Raw genomic sequence first — 11959 nt, forward strand, 5'->3', positions numbered from 1 at the left:
GCTATTAATGTTGGTGTTGTGATTGTTATTGTTGCTTTTGTTGATGTTCCTGCTGTTGTCGTTGTTGATGTTGTTGTTGGTGTTGTTGCTGTTGCTGTTGTTGTTGTTGTTGTTGTTGTCGTCGTCGTTGATGTTGTTGTTGTTGTTGCTATTTTTGGTGCTGTTGTTGTTGTTGTTGTTGCTATTGTTAATGCTTTTGCTATTGCTGTTGTTGTTGTTGCTGTTGCTGTTGCTGTTGTTGTTGTTGCTGTTGCTATTTCTGTTGGTGTTGTGGTTGTTGCTATTGCTTTTGTTGTTGTTCCTGCTATTGTTGTTGTTGATGTTGTTGTTGTTGATGTTGTTTATGGTGTTGTTGTTGCTATTATTGTTGTTGTTGTTGTTGTTGTTGTTGTTGTTGTTGTTATTGTTGCTGTTGTTTGTGGTGTTGTTGTTGTTGTTACTGCTGGCTGTTGCTGTTGTTGTTGTTGTGGTTGTTATGGTTGTTCTTGTTGTTGTTTTTGTTTGTAACACCCCGTAGCCAAAACAGACCAAAAATTAGTTTTTTTCAAAGAAATCTGTAGGTGCTACCAACGGTGGAATCGATGGACCGTATCCTGAGTCACAATCCGTCCTTCACAACCGTCGATGAGATCAGAAACTCCAAAAATTTCAGCCTAGAAAAATTGGTTAAGTCTTGGACGACGGATGGACTTATTGTCCGTAGGTCAAACGACGGTTCGTAGTCTGTGACCGTCGATCAAGACTCCTTTAAACTACTATCTGACAAGAGCTATGGATAAACAACATAATTCGTACGTGGACCTACGCTCCGTATGTGGAAAATTTGCTGTCAGTTAGTGGGAAATGAAGTTGGGTCAACTTAAAATGATCATAACTCTTAGAAGAAAATGAATTAGGTCTCCTTTGACTTACCTAAACATAGATAATTGAATTATCTTTCCATAGCCACCGTCCTTGCTAAAATCAGACCTCCGAGTAAAAAGTTATGCCCATTTTAGTAAAGGACTGTCAAGCAGGCCCTCACGACGGACCCAACGAAGGGGCGTCGGGCGCACGACGGACTGTCAGTCATGGCCGTCGTGAGGCTGGACAGCAACCTTCCCAGGGTTCTTTTTGATCTTTCCCACTTCGTTTAAACCCTAAGTTACGTCATTTTGACCCTAAATCATCAGATTTTATTCAGTTTAAGCCTAGAAACATAATTAAAACACATCCAAGTCAAATCATTAAATCAAAACTTAGAAGATTAGAAGTAAGAGAGGAGAAAAAAGCTCAAGAAACCTAGTTCAAGAACGCCAAAGCTCAAGCAGTTCCATCCCCGAAACTTTAGTATTTTTTCGTGGATTTCATCACCAGGTATGTGGAATTTCACTAGTGGGTTCCTTTCACCCATTGGGTCCTTAGTTTCAGTCAATTCTTGTTTCTATTATCATGATTAAACCTAGGATTTCTAGAACTTTGATATAACTTTGATATAACTTCATAAATTTATCCAAATCAGATTTTTATGTTATTACTCAGATTATTGCATGAATTTCAGAACAGTAGCTTATATTTCTTTAGTTCTTGAATTACACATGCTAGGTCACATATTTCAGACACTTCAGATATACATGCCTCAATTATAAATGCATAATTACCAAATTAACTGTTGCATTCTCAGTTTCCATGTTCATTTTTGAGCTATCCAATATTTACAGAAATTCAGATATAATCAATTAATTTACAAAATTCATTGGGAGTAGCATAATACCGAGTTGGAATAGGGTTAAGCGTACCCAATAGTACCAGAACTACTAGCCAAGTAGGTTGTAAGTTCCCTCTGTGGGCTATAAGTTTAGTGATCATGTCAGCATGCCTTTATACCTTTGGCCGGGTATATTGGGTCCTCCCGATGGGGCGTATACATCGGATACCACATTTAGCTCATTTGGTTTTATTATGGTTATTAGTAGCACCCACAGTTCAGTCAGACTCTCTGCATTGACCATTTATCAGTATATTCAGTATTTAGTTTAAGCATATTAGAAATTGGTCATTGCGTCCAGTTAGCTCAGAAATCAGCACATCATGTTCACATTAATATACTTGTTTTTGTGCTTGTTCAGTTATGTTTTATTTTAGTTTAATCTATCCTACATGCTCAGTACCATTCTAGTACTGACGCATATGTGCACTCCATGTTCTCGTAATGTAGGTTCAGGTTCTTAGCATCTTGATCACGCATAGATCGATTTCCCGATCTCTAGTTCAGCAGATTTAGTGGTGAGTCCTCATTCTCCGAGGACAATAGTCATAACAGTTTCATTTCAGTCTTTAGTCATTTAGTTTCAGTTTTTGCTAGATTTAGCTGGGGCTTGTCCCAGTATTGCTAATCTAGTTTAGAGGCTATTTTCCGACATAGTTAGGTTAACCTTAGTATTGTGTTAGTAATTCTTTTGTATTAAACTTATTGTTTTCAAATATCTTTGTTATAGAATATGGGTATTCCCCATCTTTTCATTTTAAGTATGATTTAGCTTCCGCAACAGTTTATTATGTTTAGTATGCTCATGATCATGCCAGCAGTGTTAGCTTGGGATCACTTGTGGTCCTAGGTTCCGTGTCCGCATCTCTTGGGTAGCTCGGGGCGTAACAAAAATTGGTATCAGAGCACTAGGTTTAAGTGTCCTAGGATATCTGAAAAGCCGCACTAAGTAGAGTCCTTTTCATGGGTGTGAAGTGTACCACATCTAATGATAGGGAGGCTATGAAGTGTTTTAGGAAAAACTTCACACTCTTTTTACTCTTATCGTGCGTAAGGTATGATAAAATTCCATTGTCACTTGACGTTGTGCGCTTAAGACCATTCCTTCTTGTAGAGCTTAGGCATGGAATGCTAATGCATGCAACACTAACGTAGTTCCTCTAGTACTAGATAAGGAAGTTCAAATGCAGTGTTTCAGAACGCCAATTCAACTTTTGGCTCAGAGTATGACCAACCAGAACAATCAGCAGGTTCTTGTTCCTACTAATAGAAATGACCGTTTAGTTGCAGCCGGAGTTTGTGATTTTGTTAGGATGAATCTTCCTAAGTTTTTAAGGTCACAAGTTGGTAAGGACCCACAGAAGTTCATTGATAAGGTCAAGAAAATATTTCGTGTGATGTCAGTAACTGGTAGTAATAATTGAGATTGGCATCTTACAAACTCAAGGATGTGACTCATATATGGTTCACTCAGTGGAAAGACAACAGACATGATTTGTCTTTTGTAACTCCGTAAAGCAGTCCAAATCAGTATTAATCCACAAACTCTATCAGAACCCTTCTAAGTCTCGACTCCACTCGGTGACCCAGTTATAGCTAGACGGGTATACAGAATATGCCTTGTCAAAGTCTCTCAGAAAGTCACCTCAGCAGATCTAGTAGAGTTATAAATGGTAGACTTCGATGTCATTCTAGGCATGGGTTTGTTACACTCATGTAATGCCTCAGTCGATTAGAGAACTAAGATTGTTCATTTTCAGTTTCCAGACGAACCAATCTTAGAATGGAAGGGTAGAAGCCTAGCGCCTATGGGTCAATTTATTTCTTACCTTAAGGCCAGAAATATGATATCTAAGGGTTATCTATATCATCTAGTTCGGGATAAGGATTCTAGCCTTAAAACCCCGTCTCTTGATTCAGTTCGAGTAGTCTGGGAATTTCCAGAAGTATTTCCAAAAGATCTTCCGAAGGTTCTTCCTGAAAGGGAATCGACTTTGAAATTGATCTCCTTCCAGATACTTAGCCTATTTCTATTCCTCCTTACAGAATGTCTCCAGCATAGCTTAAGGAATTGAAAGAGCAGTTGAAAGACCTTCTATATAAGGGTTTCATCATACCTAGTATTTCACCATGGGGTGCACCAGTATTGTTCGTAAAGAAGAAAGATGGTTTTCTAAGAATGTGTGTTTATTATGGACAGTTGAACAAGGTCACAATAAAGAATAAGTATTCCATCCCTAGGATTGATGACTTGTTTGACGAACATCAGGGTGCTAATCATTTCTCAAAGATAGACCTCAGATCGGGTTATCATCAGTTCAGAGTCAGAGATAGTGACATTCTGAAACCAAACTTCAAAACATGGTATGGTCATTATGAATTTGTACTTATGTAGTTTTGACTAACCAATTCTCATGTAACTTTCATGGATTTGATGAACAGAGTGTTCAAACAGTACTTAGACTTGTTCGTTATCGTCTTCATTGATGTTATCCTCATTTACTATAGGAGTGAGGAAGAACATGCAAGTCATTTGAGTATTGTTCTGCAGACTCTGAAAGATCGCTAGTTATTTGCTAAGTTTAGTAAATATGAGTTTTGTTGCAATCCGTTGCTTTCCTTGGTCACATTGTATCTAGCGTAGGGATCCACGTAGATTCACAAAAGATAAAAGCAGCGAAACAATGGCCCAGACCTACCTATGCTACAGATATCAAAAGTTCTTAGGTCTAGCAGGTTATTAAAGAAGGTTTGTGGAAGTATTTTCATCCATAGCCTCACTATTGACTAGGTTGACTCAGAAAATGGTCAAGTTTCAATGGTTAAATGATTGTGAGTAAAGCTTCACAGAATTGAAAATAAGATTGACTACAACTCCTGTCTTGACTATACTAGAGGGTTTAAATGGTTATGTGATCTACTTTGATGCATCCACATTTGGCCTAGGTTGTGTATTGATGCAGCGAGGTAAGATAGCTTATGCCTTTGGAAAACTTAAGGTTCATGAGAAGAACTATCCAACTCATGACCTCGAGCTTGCAGCAGTGGTGTTTTCACTCAAGATCTGGAAACACTACTTGTATGGTATTCACGTAGATGTGTTAACTGACCATAAGAGCCTTCAGTATCTATTCACCCAGAAGGAGTTGAATCTTTGCCAGAGGAGATGGCTTGAGTTCCTTAAGGATTGTGATATGAGTGTGCATTACCATCCTGGTAAGGAGAATGTAGTAGCAGATGATCTTAGTAGATTATCTATGGGTAGTGTAGCCCATGTTGAGGAAGAAAGGAAGGAGCTAGTGAAGGATGTTCGCTGGCTTGCTCGCTTGGGAGTTCGCCTTATGAGCATATCAGACAGCAGTGTAACAGTTCAGAATGTGGAAGAATCATCTTTGGTAGTGGAGGTTAAGAAAAAGCAATAGAGTGATTCGATCTTGCTTTAACTAAAAGGTGCATTCAACAATCAGAGAGTGGAGGTTTTCTCCCAAGGTGGAGATGGTGTACTTTGCTACCGAGGTAGACTGTATGTTCCTGATGTGGGAGAGTTGAGGCAGCATATTCTTGCAGAAGCTCATAACTCCAGGTATTCTATTCATCCAAGTGCCACTAAGATGTACCGTGATCTGCGGGAAGTCTATTGGTGGAATGGCATGAAGAGGGATATAGCAGACTTTTTGAGTAAGTGCCCCAATTGCCAGCAAGTCAAGGTAGGAACATCAGAAACCAGGAGGTATGACTCAAGAGATCGATATTCCTACTTGGAAGTGGGATGTGATCAATATGGATTTTATCATAGGGTTACCTCGTACTCGCAGACAACATTACTCAATTTGTGTGATAGTTGATAGAATGACTAAGTTTTCTCGCTTTTTGGTGGTCAAGACTACATATTCGGCAGAGGACTGTGCCAAGCTTTACCTTACTGAAATTGTGAGGTTGCATGGTGTTCTTTGTCTTTCATCTCAGATAGAGCCTCAGACAAATGACTCAAACACCGCTCAAAGGAGTCACCAACCACAAAAAAAATCATCCATAAATACCTCAATAAAGTCCTCCACCATATCGGAGAATATCGACATCATACACCTCTGAAATGTGGCGGGTGCATTGCACAACCCAAACGACATTCTCTTGAACGCAAAGGTCCCATATGGATAAGTAAAGGTGGTTTTGTCTTGATCTTCTAGTGCAATAGAAATCTGACTATACCTCCAATAACCATCACGAAAATAGCACCACCTTTTTCCGGCAAGTCTATCCAACATTTGATCCATAAAGAGCATAGGAAAATGGTCTTTTTCGGTCCATGCATTTGAGTTCCGGTAATCCATACACTCCCTCCAACTAGTCACCGATCTCATTGGAACAATATCATTTTTCTCATTGGGGCCCACAGTCATTACCCCTTTCTTAGGTACACAGTGAACAGGGCATACCCAACTACTATCAGCGATTGGTTATATCACTCCGGCATCAAACCACTTAATAATTTCCTTCTTCACTACATCTTGCATAGGTAGATTTAAACGTCTCTGATGCTCAATACTTGGCTTATGATCGGGCATGAGTTTGATTTTATGAGAATAAATACCGGCAGGGATCCCAATAATATCCGCAATAGTCCACCCAATAGCTCTTTTGAACCTTTTTAACACTTTCACCAAAATCTCTACTTGATGCACATTCAAATCTGATGCAATAATAACCGGTAAAATGTCATCTTTTCCCAAGAATACATACCTCAAATGAGGTGGCAGAGGATTAAGTTCTAATTTTGGAGCCTCCTCAGTAGACAGTTTTGTGGGTGGAGATTCGCAATGTTACATATCTAACTCAATTTTTTTTGGTTTAAAAGGAACATTACCTCAGTCAAGTGCCGCGACAAATGACCCATACTCTTCAATGCCATCACTATCAAAATTCATGATCACTTCCACCAATGCTTCTACACTCAGACGCTCTTCAATTTGTACCTCAGATGACTCTTCAACTCTGTAGGATATAGCAGATATCGATTGGAGCTCACCACTCTGCCTCATGGACCTACAAATAATAAAGGTCACTTCTTCAATGTTCAACCTGAATTTCATCTGCCCCTTTTCCATATGAACCAAGGCTCTACCCGTAGCAAGGAATGGCCTCCCAAGAATAATAGTCACCTCAAAATAGGCCTCACATTCTTGAATCACAAAATCGGCTGGAAATATGAATGACTCCACTTTTACTAGCGTATCGTGGAGTATACCAATGGGCCTTTTTACCGTTCGATCGGCCATCAGTAGCCTCATCGCAGTGGCTTTGGGTCACCCAAACCTAACTTTTTGTAAATTGAGAGGGGCATGAGATTTATACTTGACCCAAGATCACATAATGCTTTCGCAAAATGTAATAGCCCGATTGTACAAGGAATAGTGAAAGCACCTGGATCTTCTTTCTTTTGTAATTGAGATCTTGTAGCAATAGCACTACAGTGCTGCATTTTATCATCATCCTCAACAGTGACTGATCTTGTCTTTGTAACGAAATCTTTCAAGAACTTGGCATAAAAGGGCATTTGTTCAAGAGCTTCTACCAAAGGGACATTGATAGAAAGTTGTTTCAACATTGTTATGAAACACCGGTATTTACAATTGTTAGTCTTTTTTACTAACCTTTGTGGGAAAGGAGGTGGTGGTCTAGGCATGGGGGTTACCTTTTGGAGACCCTCAATATCTTTTACTGTTATTTCTTCTAACTCACAACTAACCCCCACCACTCTATCATCATCTCTTATCACCTTTTCTACACCAGACGACATAGTTGGATCAATGGTTTGCTTACCACCCCGAGTAGTGATAGCCATACAATGCCCATCATTTTTCAGATTTTTGATAGTGTTGCTAGGAAGAGTGCCCGATTGCCGTGTGTTCACAGTTGCAGACAATTGGTCCATTTTGCAACTCAAGATGCTTAATCGAGATTGCATGTGCATCAACTTTCTGTCGTATACCTGCTAAGTCATTCCTTAAATATTTAGTGTGCTCATCACTAGCATCGAACCTCCTTATCATTTTCTACATCATATCCTCAACTTACTCCATACTACCTCCACCATCCCTAGGAGCAACTTCATGATTTTGATGTGGAACATAGGGTCCACTCCTATCATTTCTGTTACCATAGTTACCCCGGTTGAAGTTGTTGTTGCGGTCGTAATTCCTATCTCAGATACATTGACCCCCGCGGTTATAATTACCATAGTTCCGACCTTGGTTTCCCTGACCTTAGAGCCAATTATCATGATTGGAGCCTTGGTCCTTCGATCGGAAAACCCCGGTCTGATCATTCACTGCATAGGAGTCCTTCTCATAGTAATATTCATCATTTTGCGGTGCTAGTTTAAACAAGTAGATCACTGCATTTACCTTTTCCGCACCCCCAGCAATATGTTTCAACACCAACACAAGCTCAGTTTTCATTTGAGCCATCTCCTCACAACGATCATCTGCGACTGAGTTGTGTGCGGATTAGACTGCAAAGGTGTTTCTCCTAGTATATGACTTCCTGATAATCCAAGATTTATTATTTCGTGAGATTTTCTCTAACTTTTCAGTAATCTCGACATAAGGACACTCCCCATAAGAACCACCCGCTATTGTATCCAACACCGCTTTGTTATATCATCTTGTCCCCGATAGAAATACTCTTTTAGAGACTCATCATCTATGCGGTGATTTGGGACACTTCACAAGAGTTAAGTAAAACTATCCTAAGAACTGCTAACTGACTCTCCCGGTAGTGCCACAGAGTTGTTCACTCTGTCTTTGTGGTTTAGTTTCTTAGACACTGGGTAGTAGCGTGCTAAGAAAGCATCCCTCAGTTGATTCGAAGTGAAGATTGAGTTATAGGGGAGCTCAGTAAACCAGATAGCAGCCTCTCTGTCAGTGAGAAAGGAAAAACTCTAAGCCCGATTTCATCCATAAAACTTTTGCACACTGCCCTTACCTTAGCTATATGGGCATGTGGATCCTAAGAAGGTAGCCATCAAAACAAACATCTGGCAGTGAGCATTTGCATTATATTAATAGTTACCACAAAATTTTGGCCATGTGGTAGAGGGGGCAAAACGAGTGGCCTATTAGAGTCTGCTATATTTTCATAGCCCCTATAGTACTCTTGAGGGCGTGGAGCTGGAGGTTGTCTCCGTATTTCACCTTCACCACGAATATCATGTATTACAGTGTCACGAGCGTCGACCAATAGTGCATTTGAGGGTCGACCTCATCACCTTGAATGTCGAAATTTTGATTCATTCTTCTTAAAGTACGTTCTAGTTCGGGGTCAGGTTCAATAACGGGTATTCCTCTACTCCGTGTGTTTGGCATGTAAGGAATTTAGACCTATAGGAGACAAAAACAAAAACAAAAAGTAAAATTAGGAAAATGTTGACTGAAATTCGGTAATAAACTTAAAGTTAATGTAAAATCCACTTTCCCCGTCTACGGCACCAAAATTTAATACGGTCAAATTTACTTCTCGAAAAGAAGTAAAAGTGGTCTCATCAAGTAAAGAACCCAACTACTGAGGTTGGGATCGTTCCCACGAGGAAAATTGTTCAGACTTAACTTTATTATATTATTACTTCTATTTAGTCAATCATTTTCCAAAAACAAATAACTAAAGGGGGTTTTGATTAGTAAAAGCAATTAGCTAAATTAAAGTAAACAAGTGAAAGGTTCATGTATTGGAGTTTTATAAAGTAATGACTGTAACTAGGGCATAAGTGTTCCCCACAGGCTCCTAACTCGGTAATTCTAGCTATAACAATCCTTTTCTAGTATCTTGCATTCAAAACGATAAGTTAGATATCCCTAAATCCTTGGTCTGGCATCTAGAGAATCTCACTCCGCACATTGGTACGGCTACGGGAGTTTCTTTACTAAACATAATCTTTACCTCATATTAAGCATCATATTCGATATTTAACTAAGTTGTTACTTTGTACCAACCAACACTAGCCTTTTATATAGTATACACTAAATCTATGTTGATAATTCTTTTCCTATTACCTACCTCCTTGGTCCGTCAAGTAGAAATAAGGCGAGTTCTAACGTTGGTCATCCGTTAAAAAGATTTCTAAGCGAAAGAATTAGCAATACATGCAACACACTATTCTAGAATTGTTATTTTAGCTAGATGTAATCTTATTATTTACCCATGTTTCCCACAACCCTAGTTATGGAGTTTAGTTACCCATGATAATAATCACACAATTCATATTGATAATATAAGAATTCATGCACTTACTTTAACGAGAATGAAGAAAATCCAGAATTTCACTTGACTAATTCACAAAAACACCAACAATTGATTCCGAAAAAGTATGATCAAATACCAAAATGTAGAGTTTAACACTTAACAAGAGAACTAAAAAATATCCAAAAGTCTAACCCCAACAATGAGGTTTTTCGAACTATTTATAATAAAATAAAACCTAATAATAGAAGGACTCTATTTAAGGCAAATCTATCCAAAGCACGTCTGATTCGACGATCCCTACGACGGACCATCATGGACACGATGGTCCATCGTGGGTCTATCATTCCATAGTTGGCATAATTTTCTGCTACTTTCTTCATCAACTCGTTGTTACCCTCAACAGACAGAGAAGACGGACCATTGCAAGAAAGACGGTCCGTTGAGGGGTTCCATTCCACAACACTTAGAAAATTCTTGAAATTGGGTACTAGAACTACTCTCTAACAACCACGATGACTATGCAGGATGAACCGTCGTGGCTATGACGGTGCATCATGATCTTCCGTATTCCCACACTTGGTAAGACTTCCCCAACTTCTATCAGCATCCATTTTTATCTCACTACGGTGCCACCTACGTACCATCACAGTCTCGATTGACCGTCATGGGCTCCGTAGTTGGTCACTTCTGCAATTTCTGCTCAAATCCTCCGTGTTCTTCTTTGGACAGATTTCCTTCAAAATAAAGAGAAACCTACATAAAAAATCAATATAAAAAGTCTTTAGACATACATTTAACTTAAGGAAAAGACAATGAAAGTACCGTGAAACCACAATACATCATGTACCATGACCGTAGGGAAGTATTTTGGTGGGAAAGTTTGAAAGAGTACATAGCAAAATTTCTTGCTAAGTGTCCAAATTGCCAACAAGTGAAAGCCGATCATCAAAAGTCGGGTGGTTTACTTCAAGAAATCCAAGTTCCTACTTGGAAGAGGGAAGATATCAATATGGATTTTATGGTAGGTTTGTCTCAGACACAAAATAAATATGACTCCATACGTGTGATTGTGGATAGGTTGACCAAGTCCACTCATTTCATTCCCGTCAGGTCTACTTATTCGGGGGAAGATTATGCAAGCATCTTCATAGATGAGACTCTTTGTCACCATGTTATTCCGTTATCCATCATATTGGATCGGGTTACACAATTCACATCTAGGTTTTGGAGGTCATTCCAAGAAGGATTAGGTACTAAGGTGAACATAAGCACCGCTTTTCATCCCCAAATGGATCGTAAAGCGTAGCGTACTATTCAAACCCTTGAGGATATGCTTGGAGCTTGTATTATTGATTTCAAGGGAAATTTGGATAAGCATTTGTCTTTGGTGGAGATTTCTTATAATAAGAGTTTTCATTCATCCACATCCATGGCGTTCATCCACATCCATGGCTCCTTATTAAGCCTTGTATGGTAGGAGGTGTAGGTCTCCTATTGGATGGTTTGAAATGGGTGAGTGTTTGCTTCTTGGTCCCGATTCGATTTATAAGACTTTAAAGAAAGTTCATATCATAAGGAATTGGTTGCAAACAGCCTATAGTCGGCAAAAGGATCATAAGAGAAGCGATTTAGAGTTTGAAAAGGTGATAACGTGTATTTGAAAACTTCGCCTATGAAAGAGGTGGTTACATTTGACAAGAAAGGGAAGTTGATTCCTTGTTAAGTGGGTCCCTATGAAATGTTGCAAAGGGTTGTTAAGGGTTCCTATGAACTAAGGTTTCCTAGTGAATTGACTTCGGTTCATTTGGTTTTCCATGTTTCGATGCTTAAGAAGTGAATGGGTGATCCCGAGTCTATTCTTCCTATTGAGGATATTGGAATGAAGGATAACCTCTATTATGAGGAGGTTCCGGTTCAAATCCTTGATAGGCAAGTAAAGGAGTTAAGGAATAAAGAGGTGGCTTCCGTAAAGGT

The sequence above is a fragment of the Solanum pennellii genome, chromosome 12 (genome assembly GCF_001406875.1).
Source record: "Solanum pennellii chromosome 12, SPENNV200".
NCBI classification, from domain to species: Eukaryota; Viridiplantae; Streptophyta; class Magnoliopsida; order Solanales; family Solanaceae; genus Solanum; species Solanum pennellii.